This window comes from Hyla sarda, chromosome 12 (genome assembly GCF_029499605.1).
Source record: "Hyla sarda isolate aHylSar1 chromosome 12, aHylSar1.hap1, whole genome shotgun sequence".
Taxonomy (NCBI): domain Eukaryota; kingdom Metazoa; phylum Chordata; class Amphibia; order Anura; family Hylidae; genus Hyla; species Hyla sarda.
In genome coordinates this window covers 84,089,122-84,103,370 of record NC_079200.1, presented here as the reverse complement: position 1 = coordinate 84,103,370, position 14,249 = coordinate 84,089,122, and the positions used below count along the sequence as shown (strand labels likewise).

The 14,249-nt window shown below is 45.9% G+C and overlaps 1 protein-coding gene across 2 annotated transcripts in view; it reads left to right on the top strand.

The window, feature by feature from the left end:
• Positions 1 to 14,249, top strand: part of SULF2 (sulfatase 2) — a 135,180-nt gene that overhangs the window by 23,858 nt on the left and 97,073 nt on the right. For both annotated transcript variants that reach the window (XM_056549009.1, XM_056549012.1), the window contains exon 2: positions 11,799 to 11,858. The gene's annotated coding sequence lies outside the window, so the exon portion shown is untranslated. The remainder of the gene's footprint in view (positions 1 to 11,798; positions 11,859 to 14,249) is intronic.

The following is a 14,249-nucleotide window of genomic DNA, read 5'->3' as shown; positions in this document are numbered from 1 at the left end:
GTTTCGATCATAGATGATTATCTGATATGTCCTGTGGTAATAATTTAATTAGGAATTATGGTCATAAAAATATTATGAAAATATTTTTTGTTGTTGAAAATGAACTTAAAAAAAAAAAATAACATTTATGACCTGGTGAATTGTAGACAAAGCCAATCAATACAATTCATCTGATTCTGACTATTTCCTCAGATATCAACAAGTTCTTTTTATGACGGGATGACATTAACACTTAAAGGGATACTCTGGCCCTGAAACATCTTATCCCCTATTCAAAGGCTAGGGGATAAGATGTCTGATCGTGGGGTGCCCTCTGCTTGGGACCCCCGCAATCTCTCATGCAGACACCCACCTGTTGCAGCTGCACAGAGCGATGTTCGCTCCATATCTGAAGGGTCTCGACTATAGGGCTGGAGTATCGTGACGCCCCGCCATACCTCACAACTTTTGCTGAGGTTTGAGAGGGACAAGCCACGCCCCTAACTACACCCTCAGTCATTCCCTAACCATACCTGCACCTGCAAAATGGGAATACCTCTTAAAGGAGTAGTGCAGAGAAGAATTACTTATCCCCTATCCAAAAGATAGTGGATAAGTTATAGATCGCGGGGGTTCAGAGTGCCGGGGCCCTGGCAGTCTGCCAGAAGCAGCCATTCTGACAACCCCCCAGGAAGCCGCAGCCAACACACCCCCTCCATGTATCTCTATGGGATACATGGAAAGGGTATGTCGGCCGGCGCTCCCCCTTCCAGCAGACTGCCGGGGTCCTGTTGAGGAGATTGCGTGGGGTCCTAGTGCTCGGACTCCGCAATCTTTAACTCTATAACTTTGGATAGGGGATAGGTTATTTTTCACTACACAACTCCTTTAATAGCAATTATGTTGTCCGTCTGTCATCTAAGTTTAAAGGAGATATGCAATATAAAAAAAATGTTTGTCTCCCTGTGCCCGGGCTGCAATAACAAATAACACAAACTTTAACTCACCTTCCTTCGTCTCCCGTTGCTCCGGTATCTGGTCCCGTTCCCGAGGCGGGATATCGCTGTGGCCGGCGATACGCTGACGACCCCATGACGTTCCGAGCCCATAGACCTGCAGCACCGAAGGAACGGGACCCAATACCGGAGCAATGGGGGAACGCAGGAAGGTGAGTTAAAGTTTGTTTAATTTGTTATTGCAGCCCGGGCACAGGTAGACAAATATTTGTTGCATATCTCCTTTAGGGTACATTCAGACGTGCGGATTTTCGCAGCGTATTTCGCTGTGGATCTGCCGCTGAAGGACCTCCTATATGCTGCCTTTATATGTGCCTGCTCGGAGTGGCAATACTCGCACATCGCGGCAGCTCTCGGCCTAGCTCTTTGAGCAGGGGAAGCGGCCGCGATGTGTGTGAGTACACCGCGCATGCGCGGCGACTTGCACATCGCAGTGTGTCTGCTCAGAGCGGTGTATTGCGTATTGCCGCACTGAGTAGGCACATTTAAGAGGTCCTTCAGCGGCGGATCTGCAGCATAAAAGACGCTGTAAATCCACACATGTGAACGTACCCTTAAAGGGGTAGTCCAGTGGTGAAAAACTTATCCCCTATCCTAAGGATAGGGGATAAGTTTGAGATCACGGGGGGTCCGAGCGCTGGGGCCCCCTGCGATCTCTCTGTACGGGGCCCCGGCTCTCCGCCGAGATAGCGGGTGTCGACCCCCGCACAAGGCGGCGGCCGACACGCCCCCTCAATACATCTCTATGGCAGAGCCGGAGATTGCCGAAGGCAGCGCTTCGGCTCTGCCATAGAGTTGTATTGAGGGGGCGTGTCGGCCGCCGCCTCGTGCGGAGGTCGACACGCCCCCTTCCCGCGGGCTGTCGGGGCTCCGTACAGGAGATCGCAGGGGGCCCCAGCGGTTGGACCCCCCGCGATCTGCAACTTATCCCCTATCCTTAGGATAGGGGATAAGTTGCTCACCACTGAATCACCACTGGACTACTCCTTTAAGGAGGACATACTATACTGACAACATCCCTCATCATTACCAATACAGACTGTGGTGACCCCCGTACCCTTGCTGCCCTGTCCAGCAGCATCCCTTCAGTGTCCCCTGGGCTCCCTTGTACTTGTTTCTCCCCTGTACATATGTTCTGCATTGTAATGTATTATAAAATGTCTTGTTGCTTTTAAGAGTTGTACCATGTGATATGTCATGTGATTGTTACCCAGAAGGTATCAGTGACCAGGTGACCCAAGAGTGACCTATGGGCTCCCTGCTAGTCTCCCCCATATAAGCCTGGGTGGAGCTAGCTCGCTCTGTTTTTTTCTTTTTCTTTTTGGAGAAAAGTCTTTGCTGTGGTCAGTCGTTCCTAGTGTGTGTGTCCAGAGTGTTGGAGGCCTCAAAGTCAAGTCCTGCAGCCACCATCAAATGCAAGTAAGCTACAATCATATATATGGACATTTATCAACGGGTTTAGTCAGGTTTTCTTTACTATAATTGTCGCAAAATTGTCGCATCTGCGACTACATGATTTTTCGTGCGACATTTTGACTGGAAAGCGAGAAAAGCAAGTTTTCCTAAAATTTACTATGTAGTAATAATTTTAAAATGGACTACGGGTAGTCAGGTATTTATTAACTGCGACAGTCGCAACTGCGCAAAAAAAAAGTCGCAACAGCGTTAAAAATTTACTAAATTTACTCCAGCTCAAACATGGAGCAGAAAAAGCTACTACCAAAGTAAAAAAGGAAAAATTGCTTACTTGAAAGAAAATTATCAACGGGCTGAAACCATTTGATAAATAAGTCACACATAAGCAAAAAATAAAGTAAGGAAAAAATTACTAAAAAAAAGAATACATAAGCAAACATTGATAAATGTCCCTCATAGTCTTCAGTCAAGTCAGTCCCTGTCATCTGTCAAGTTAGCGTGGCCTGCATTACATTGTCCAGTCCTACTACAAGTCCCAGCAAGCCCTTAAGGTCTTTGAGTCACTGGTCACCTCCGTGGGCCCTGGCTGAACTGTATTGACTTTACCATCTGTCTACCCTCAGTACAGCTACCGTTATCCGTATCTTATTGTTGGAGTCATTATTGCTCCCGTGCCTAGCTCAGGATCTAGCGGTATACCTTTGGGTGGTATCAAGCATAAACCACACCCTGGCGTCACAAATACAAAGAGTTAATGCCATCTGCACCTAGGGTAACATCATCTGCACTCATCACACCCCGTTACCACAAGACCATATAAGTGATTACATACAGTTATATCAGGTGACTGACAAAAACCCCCATCATTATCACTACAGAGTATATAAGAGATTACATACTTACTCTCGGCTACGACTCATCTCTGTAGAACATGGTGGGGAAAAAAACATTTAAGGCTCCGCCAACTATAATGCCTCAAACTGTATTAATTCCCCCCCCCCCTCTTAGTATAGTGAGTAGCAGCAGATGTCCTCCACATTAGGTAGGCAGCAGATGATAATACCAGTATACAAGGAGGAATATTGAGGGAAATTCATCAAGCTGTTTAGCTTGTGTGTGTGTGTGTGTGTGTGGTGTTTTTTTTTTTTTTTATCTAAAATTGTTGCACAAAATGTCTGTCACTTCCCCTGCGGTTTTTGTTATAGATCATAGTGACAGTGCACTACCATTTGCAGTGCTTTAGACTAGTTTTATGCAGTGGGCACTGATTCATTATTCATTATCACAAAGCAGTCTAAAGTCCTGGAAAGCAGTCTAAATGGATGGCATGGGCATAGGAGCCGGTAAATTCATCAAGTAGTGTGCGACATTTGATGAATTTGGCGCAGGAAGTTCAAATACAAGGTGAATTTTTCACTACTAAAATAGGATAAAAAGGAGAGAATTGATGAATGCCCCTCATTATCATAAATATTACCAATATACTGTTACTGACTAAATCCTGTATACTGAGACCAATATTACCAATCGTACTAGTATACAAGGAGGAATGTTATCACCATACATATTACCTTCATACTGTTACTGACCACATTCTGTATACGGACACCAATATTATCAATAGTACCAGTACCTGCTACCTCCGCACATCTCCTCACTGCTTAGACAGACGTGAAGCCAGAAGAGCACTCTAACCCTGTTACCTCGCTCTCACACCACACGATGAGGACACCTTTTTACCGCATATTACCCCAACACTTGGTCTGTGGAGCACAGCCAGAAAAACGTGCCACAGCTTTTCTCCCTTTCTCCCACCCACGGGCCACACATATACCACCCATACTGCACATCAACCACCTGCCCACTAGCTGTTGTAAGACTACAATATCCAACATTCCCTTACAATCAGGACATGCCAGAGGTTACAGTCTAGCAACAGCTAATGGGCGGGTGGTAGATGTGTGGGCAGGTGGGAGAAAGGGAGAAAAGCTGTGGTGGGCTGATATGCAGTAAAAATGTGTCCTCATTGTGCAGTGACAGCGAGCAGGTAGCGTGGTTGGAGTTAGAGTAGGGATGGTGAAAACTGTGTCCCTGTAGTCACATTTAGCTACATGGCTACAGTTTTCTTCATTACATCTCGTCTGAGTGGGGGCATAAAAGGGGATGGGATAGAGTCTGTCTCTGCATCTAAATAGGCTAAAAGTTAATGGAAAAAAAGATACTGGCAGCAGTGGGATGGATGGATAGATAGGAAAAAAAAAAGAGGTTCTGTAGCACTCCAGAGTAGAACATCAAGTGTAGCTACACTTGATGTTCTACTCTGGAGTGATGTAGAACCTCTTTTCTGCTATTGGCTCAGTAGAGCGGACCCTGACCAGGACTGTGCTTTTCTGCTGGCACCCACTACACTTAATGCATGTGGGGTTGTTCTGCTTCACCTTGTGTTTATCTAAGTAAATAAATAGATAGATATGAGACAGATTTGAAATAGATAGATATGAGATAGATCGATAGATATGAGAAATAGATGGGGGCGTGGCCTGGATGCCAGTGTGAGAGGATGCACGTGCTAGGAGCTCCCGCTGCCCTGCCATTAATCGCCCTGTACACTCACCCCCCCCTGGTCTTCTTGGTATTCGGTCCCTCTGGGGTCCGGGCTTGTGGGGTGCAGCTGTTGCTCCGGTGCTTCTGAGAGAGCTGCGGGTGGTCTCCGTTGGCTGTGGTTTGAGGTGCTGGGCGGAGGAGTCCGCAGGAGGTCCAGAGCTGAGGCGGGCTGGAGTCGGAGGTTCCCTGTGACCGGGCTGTACGGCAGTGGGCTGTGGAGGGGCCCTCTGGTTCTTCCTTGCTTCAGGACCCTCGGGCATACTGAAAGATACCATCTTCGTGGGCGGGGCCATCGAGTAGTTGCTTCTGCCGGAGGGAAGGAGAGACTGCTGATGTCACACTGAGAAACTGGGCTGAAGCCTGCTGGGTCTCCCTACCGCTCACTACTAGCATCTGGTGCACTCTGAAGGGGTTGCTGAGGGAGTACTTCTGTGCCCTGGCTGGGCCTATGCTGTAACTTGTGGTACTCTCCTTGTTCTCTGTGGACTGTCTATCCACTGAAGTGCCTCTTACTGCCTGCAATATCACCCTAGTGACTTTCTACCTGCTCTCTGTTGGGGGCCTGCTGGGACTTGTGGTGCTTCCCTTGTCTCCTGTGGACTTCCTGGCCCTCTGAGCTCCCCCCTAATGCCTTCCCTATATAACTAGTGTTCCTCTACCTGCTCTCTGCAAGGCCCTGGCCTGCTGGGACTTGCAGTGCCTCCGCTGCTTTCGGTGGGCTGCCTCGTCCCCTGAGGTGCCTTCCCCTGCCTTTTCTATCTACCTGGTGCCTCTCTACCTGCTCTTTGTGTTGCCCAGGACTGTTGGGTCTAGTGGTGCCTAAGGACTGTTATATCTATAGAAGTGACCCTCTCTCCTGGGACTATTTCTAGTGCCTCTCTACCTGCTCCTTGTTTGGCCCTGTTAAACATGGGTGACCCACGTGGTAGTCACAGGAATAAGATGTCCAAACAATATGCTGATGCCTTGCGGCCGACCTCGGATGAGGAGGCCTCTTCTGATGATGGGTCCTCCCGTTCCTGTGGCCCCTCTCGGCGGGATCCTGGTGCTCAGACCCCACTTGCTACCAAAGTTTCCACGCAAGCGGTGAAAGTGCTGAGCCAGTTTTCCAGACCTCAGGACAGTCACAGGGGTGATTCTCCTGATCCTCCTCGGTCATTGTTTGAGGGGACTTGAAACACCCAGCAGTAACTATCCCCTGAAAGGCCTGTCTATGATGCTACAGCTATGGATCATCTGTTCTCTGAGCTATTGGTTGCCTTTACTTCTTGTCAGTCTGTTATGGTGACCAAAGTTGATGAACTGCGGCAGGAGTTTATTCTGAAACAGGAGACCCAAAAGTTATGTGAGCGCACTGAAGAGGTGGAGCATAGGGTCTCTACGCTGGAGGACACTGTCCATCCCTTTCTGGAATGGGTTGAATCTCTACAATGCCAAGTTACAGGAGTTTTGAGCCGTATGGATGACATGGAGAACCGATTGAGGCGCAATAATATTCGTCTTGCGGGCCTTCCTGAAAAGGTGGAAGGGAATGACCCTGTGTTATTCCTCGAAACATGGCTGAAGGAGTTTCTTCCAGTGGACACCTTCTCTTCTTATTTCTCAGTTGAAAAGGCTCATAGGGTCCCAGCTAGGCCACCTCCTCCCGGGGGTCCTCCCCGTCGCTTCCTGGCCAAACTTCTACACTTCAAGGGATTTCTTGGGATTGTTATGGTTATGCTTTGTTGCATTTGTTTTATGCCTGTGCCCTGTCTGTCTTTATGTGGGTTGTGTGTGTGGTCCCGGTTCCTGGTCCTCCCTTGCTCCCTCCTGCTTATCACTATGGTCATCTTTCGTGATGGGGACCCTAAAGGTGGTTAGTTGGAATGTCTGGGGGCTTAACTCCAAGTTTAAGAGTTCATTATGTTTAGACTTTGTGAAATGTCAGTCTCCTCATATTATCTGTTTGCAGAAAACCCATATTACAGGTCAGAGGGTTCTCGCCCTGAAACGAGCATGGATAGCGCGAGGCTATCATGCCTCGTTTTTTAAATTATGCTAGGGGTGTGTCTGTTTTAATTACTAAGTCCTTGCCGTTAGGGGTTTCCCAGACAGCCTGCAATCATTTTGGAAGGTTTGTAATATTGTACTGTTCCATGGGTTCCTTCTCCTTTGTTTTTGTCTCAGTTTATGTGCCCCTCCATTTCAGGTCACTCACTTTATCATAAAATGTATGGCGCAACCAAAAAAATACTATTTGTGTGGGGAAATTAAAAAGAGAACCGCATTTTTGGAAGGTTTCGTTTTCACGCCGTACTATTTATGGTAAAAATGACGTGTTCTTTATTCTTTGGGTCAATACGATTAAAATGATACCCATGATAACATACTTTTCTATTACTGTTGCACTTAAAAAAAAATCGCAAGCTGTTTAACCAAATTAGTACGTTTTAAAATCCCCCTATTTTGAAGACCTATAACTTTTTCAATTTTTCGTATAATGGGGGTATGAAGGCTCATTTTTTTCGCCGTGATCTGTACTTTTTGATACCATATTTTGCTTATATAAAACTTTTAATAAATTTTTTTTTTAGTACTTTTTGGAATTTTATTTATTTTTATTTTTTTACATTCACCATACGGTATCATTAACATTTTATTTTAATAGTTGGGATATTTACGCAGACGGCAATACCAAATATGTATCTAAAATATTTTATTTTACACTTTTTGGGGTGGAAATAGGGAAAATGGGACAATTAAAATTTTTATTGGGGGAGGGGGTTTTTCACTTTTTTTCTTTTTTTTTCTTTTTACACTTTAATAATCTCCATATGGGACTATTTATAGCAATCATTTGATTGCTAATACTGTTCAGTGCTATGCATAGGACATAGCACTGATCAGTATTATCGATGGACCCGTGGGAGGCAGGTGAAGGGACCTCTGTCTGCCGTTCTAGATGATCGGATCGCCGCGGCAGTGCTGCGGGCGATCCAATCATCCATTTTAGTGACCGCAATGCTGCAGATGCCGTGATCTGTATTGATCACAGCATCTGAGGGGTTAATGGTGGACATCCATGCAATCGCGGATGTCTGCCATTACCGGCGGGTCCCTGGCTGCGATTAGCAGCCGGGACTTGCCGCGCATGACCCGAGCATTGCTCCGATGCTCACAGTTATGTATAGGACTTAATGTATGTCCTGGTGCTCACCAGCTCACCAGGACGTACATTTACGCCTGGCATCATTAAAGGGGTACTCCGGTGAAAAACTTTTTTCTTTTAAATCAACTGGTGGCAGAAAGTTAAACATATTTGTAAATTACTTCTATTAAAAAAATCTTAATCCTTCCAGTACTTATTAGCTGCTCAATGCTACAGAGGAAATTCCTTTCTTTTTGGAACACTGATGACATCACGAGCACAGTGCTCTCTGCTGACATCTCTGTCCATTTTAGCAACCATGCATAGCAGATGTATCCTAAGGGCAGCATGGTGGCTCAGTGGTCAGCACTGCTGCCTTGCAGTGCTGGGGACTTGGGTTCAAATCCCACTAAGGACAACAATAAATCGTTATTAATATTATAATAATAACGTCAGCAGAGAGAACTGTGCTCGTGATGTCATCAGAGAGCATTCCAAAAAGAAAAGCATTTCCTCTGTAGTATTCAGCAGCTAATAAGTACAGGAAGGATTAAGATTTTTTTTTAATAGAAGTCATTTACAAATATGTTTAACTTTCTGCCACCAGTTGATTTAAAAGAAAAAAGGTTTTCACCGGAGTACCCCTTTAAGAGGTTAAAAGAGCATCACATGCTTGAAACAATCTTATTTTTCCACAACTTTGAAAGGGTGCCAATAATTTTGTCCAGCCCATTTTTGGAGTTTGGTGTGACATTATGTCCAATTTGCTTGTTTTCATCCCTTTTTTGGGAATAAACATGTGTCACATGGTCTGAAATAGCAAGAGATACTCAACCCCAAGTGCAGTTGTGCACCTATGCTGACGTGGAGGGCCTGCACTTGTGGTCCGTTGCTATGAGCGATCCCCAGCATAATGTGCATACAATGGAGAATGCCTGCAGACGGTCACAAGTACCAAAATAACATCCTACACCAAATAAATGCGTGGATGTGTGTTCTTTTGTAATTTTACAAAAGAACTGGAGTATAGGTTCACTACTGTGGTAGATGTAAACAATGTCATTAGCTAACCCTCAAAGCTGATGTAAAATTGAGACATTAGCCAGTATATCCATATATGAAGGACATACCTGAGCCCTCACACGAACGCCAAGGTTTCTCAAGTGGTACGGGACCTAACACTAAACCTACCTGTGCCAGATAAGCAAAACCAGGGACCAAATTACAGCAGCATTATGTCCAACTTGTAGAATACTCCCCGTTTACCTCCAGTGTGGCTGAGCACACATACAATGGGAGGGGGGAGACGGGCTACAAGCCCCACCCTGGTTGGCTTATATATTGCCGGACACACAGGTGAAACCTTATTGCTACCCAATATGATAAAAAGGTGCATTATTATAAATTTTAAACAACTAAAGTTTATACTAATGCACGGGGCACAATGGCAATAACGGGTTTACAATAATGGGATCCTTCTGGCGCCGTTATTTTGTAGTTGGAGAAAAAGACTGCGCGAGCAGTATTTTTTTTCTCCCGCTATTCCCCTGGCCTGCTCCGATGGCAGTCACACTGAAGTCTCCTAACAGCAGTGTTAAAGAAGCCTTAGATCAACTCGAAGGCTATGTTTGCACGGCAGAATTTCCGCATGGATTTCCGCATAGAAATCTGCATGGAAATTCTGCATATGTTTCAAGCTTTAATCGAATTCCGCAGTCCCACTACTGACGTTCCTTGTCTTCGGACGTTCTGCAGCTAAAATTCCGAGTTCCACAAAAATATGTCATGTCTTTATATTTTTTGCTGACTTTGGCAGCAGAAGCCCCTTGAAGTCAATGGGACTTTTTTTTTTTTCTCCGCTAAATGCGGATTTAGTGTAGAATTTGTGCGGAAATTGGCTTACTTCATTCCAGCCAACTAGTAGTTGTACTTAACCTAAACTAGTCAGTCTGCAGATATACCAGAATGATCAGTCAGCCTGATACACTTTGAGAAATCTGGCACATTTTAAACACGAGCCATGTAAAGGTTTGCACTGTCTAAGAATTAAACAGTTCTATTAAATTTGGGCCAATGTGTATTAGCGCTAATGTCTGCAGATGCCTTGTTGTTATGCGGCTCTCGTTAGCCTCCTGCAGATTGTAATTACGTGTCTGCGGTGAGCGGTAACCACGGGTCACCCCACCACAACATGCGTTAAACTGGAATCCTTCACACATCACAGCACAAACATTAACTCCCAACCTCCTGTGGTCTCCCCTATAAGAGGACTATGAACAGATCTTACTGATGGCTTACTGATCAGGGACGTGAGAAAGCTGGGTCCATTAGGGCATTAAAACTGACCAATAGATTCACTCAGGAGCCTTATAAAGCTGGGTCCCTGTTCATAGAATGGTGGCCATGGTGAGATGAGATGATCCACTCAGGAGCCTTAAAGGGTAGCATCACTTTTTTTTTCTATCCCTGCCTATTACCCATCTATCCCTAACCCCCTCCCCTTTTTTACATATTAAAAATGCTTTTTTGTCTGCCTGGTAGCGTGCTCACTACCAGGCAGACTTCCCCAGCAGGCACCATGTCACTGATGCCTACTGGGGCCGGCACTTCCGCCCGTAGTTCACCTATACAGGGTGCCTCCAGCTGTTTCCCCACTGCAACTCCCAGCTTGCCCTGACATCTATTGGCTGTCAGGGCATGCTGGGAGTTGTAGTGGGGAAACAACTGGAGGCACCCTGTATAGGTGAACACCGGAGCACATACCGCACCCCGCCGCGCAGCCCGCAGCCCAACCACCCCCCCCCCCTCCCCGCCCCGTCGTGCCGCTCAACTCACTCCCCCTCCCCCTTAGTTCACCCAGAGTACCCCCTCCCCGCCACGCAGCCCGCACCCCCGGCCCCGCCGCTCCGCTAAACCACTCCCCCTCAGTTCACCTATTCAGTGTCCCTCCAGGCTTCCCCACTACAACTCCCAGGGCATGCTGGGAGTTGTAGTGGGGAAACTGGAGGCATACTGTATAGGTGAACAGTATACATAATACAGTGAACATAATACTTTACCTTGTCCCCGAGCCTGCGCGCGTCCTCTACCTTTAAAGCGCTCGCTCCCGCCTATCTGATTGACAGGCGGGAGCGAGCACAGCAGTGATTGAATTTCGACTCGTTGCCAGGCTTCAACGAGTCGAAATTAAGTGGTGACGTCACTGCTGAATGCATTCGGCCACTAGGAGGGCGACCCCTAGTGGCCGAATTTAAAAGTGATTTTAAACTGTTTTAAAATCACTTTTTTTTTTATTAAACTATATTAGAGATATGTTGTTGTACTTAAGTACTACAACATATCAATTTTTTGTTTTCATGACAGTGCCCATTTAAGCACTTGTGGCCAATTTGAATTTAATGTAGCTTTTCCAAATCCCTAAACAGCAAGTCTTATGTAGCATCAGGGACAGAATAATGTTACTAGTCCAGGGGCCTTGGAAAGCTGGATGAGTGGTCTGTGTGTGTAGCAGTGCAGTAGAAGTTTTGTGGCTCTGCTGACTGTCACCCAACTTTTTCAGTGACCGATGTAATGGACTCCGGCTGATGACAGCTGAGCTTTGCTATTTGTATCCCTGAAATGAGAAGATATAACTCGGCATCTGCTGTATTTTTCAGATTCCGAGGTTGATGTGAAGTTGCAGATGCAGCCGTATGAATGAGCCACTGCTGCCATCGGTAAGTACAGATTATTATACCAGCCTGTAATAGCATATGAAATGGTGGAAGCCATAATGTCAGCTAGAGGGAGGCTGGTGGAGATGGATGTCAAACCTAAGGCCTGAGTGTGAGATTGATCCTTATGTATTTTAATTTTGTATGTGTATAATGTCTAGTCCAAGACCCGAGAGAGGACTCGGGTATTTAAATTGTTTGTGTATTGTACAGCCTTATAGGGGCCTGTGTTTTAAGCTTTGAGCCAAGGCCGGACACAAGATGTCTCTGGCACACTCGTAAAAACAAAGTCAAGAGACTTGATTTGGAGGACGTGTGTTAGTCCAGCCCCACCTGATCAACCTGTGTGTGTGGGGGTTGGGGGATTTATTTGTTACAAACTTGGTTACGACTAGGTTTAATCTAGGAAACTATACCATCAAGGATCTTTTGTAGGGACTTCTATGCCCCAGTAATCATATGTAAGGACTTTCTTGTGTTTATACCATTTTAGTTTCCTGAACTGTCTTGTTGTACTCTTTAGTTTTTTATTATGTTTTTGTAACCTGGATGTCATCAGTTTCTGCATTTTTGTACATGGCACTGAAACTTTTTTTTAGATTAAATGTTTAATCAGCTTGAGTCTTTAATCTCTAAATAAGAGCTCACCTCTCTGTAGCAAACTCTGTTAGAACACATTTACAAAAGGGTTAATTTAGTGACTTAATGCAACAGTTACCCAGAGGTCTGGTGGCATTAACCCTTGCACTCTTACACTCTCTCCAGTCTCTCTCAGCTGGACCAATAGGATGTGATCTTGACAAAGGGTGATGGGTGATATGTCTGTGAGGTGGGCACAGCAGTCAGTGATTATGAAGGATTTGTGTGTGATGGATGGTCTTTGTGATGTACAAAAAGCAGCCCACAATGATGGGTGGTGTGGGCACAGCAGGTGGCAATGATGGGTGATCCCTGTGTGATGTGGGCACAGCAGATGGTGACAAAGGGTGATGGGTGATATGTCTGTGAGGTGGGCACAGCAGTCAGTGATTATGAAGGATTTGTGTGTGATGGATGGTCTTTGTGATGTACAAAAAGCAGCCCACAATGATGGGTGGTGTGGGCACAGCAGGTGGCAATGATGGGTGATCCCTGTGTGATGTGGGCACAGCAGATGGTGACAAAGGGTGATGGGTGATATGTCTGTGAGGTGGGCACAGCAGTCAGTGATTATGAAGGATTTGTGTGTGATGGATGGTCTTTGTGATGTACAAAAAGCAGCCCACAATGATGGGTGGTGTGGGCACAGCAGGTGGCAATGATGGGTGATCCCTGTGTGATGTGGGCACAGCAGATGGTGAGAACGGATCATCTCTGTGGGAAGATGGCACAGCTGGTGATGATGATGGCTGATCTGTGTGATGTGGGCACAGTTGGTGATGATTATGGGTGATCTCCATGTAATAAGGACACAGCGGGCTGCATTTGGATCATTTAGATGTAGATTTCAGTAGATGGATTTGTGTCATTTCCACGTTGTTTAGCGTCTTTTCTGTAATATAAGTGGATTGGATCTATTCCCAGTGTGTAATCATTTACTGCTAGGTCTTGATCCTATGGTAGTTTCAGTATACTCTGCAAACCGCTGAATCTCCAGACTTTGTTGCTGTTATTGTGCCCCTTACTGGTGGAACAGGTCTCTACAGTGCTACTGTGAGTGGATCACTCAGTAAGTGGTACTACTTAATGTGTATGTGCTGTGATCACACTTACGTAGATTCTAAAACATGTAAACAGCCATCATCTGTGCAATGTGATATCTGAGTGGCTGCACCTTCATCTGTCACAGGCAGTGGATTATCTTGCCAGGGTCACCGACTGACAATGCCAGAAATCTTTCCCTCCCCTCTCCTTAAAGGGGTACTCCGGTGCTCCAGTGTTATGAATGTTTTAGGGGAGATTTATCAAGACCTGTCCAAAGGAAAAGTTGCCCATAGCAATCAGATCCCTTCTTTCATTTTTCACAGGCCTCTTTAAAAATTAAAGAAGAAACCTGGTTGCTATGGGCAACTCAGCAACTTTCCTCTGGACAGGTTTTGATAAATCTCCCTCCATGTTCAGAACGCTCGGAGCCGGAGGCTGTGATCGAGATGTCATGACCACGCCCCCTTGTGTCATCACACCATGCCCCTCCATTCATGTCTATGGGAGGGGGTGTGTCTGTAGACACGCTTCCTACCATAGACATGAATGGATTGGGCGTGGCATGGGGGGGGCAGCGGGATCCCTGTGATCAGACATCTGAAGAAGTCTAGCAGCGGAGTAACCCTTTAACTACACATATGAAATAAAGGGATTAGGAAAAAGTTATTTGACCCAGCAAACCTGATGATTGCCCTAAGTTATGAGGAGTCT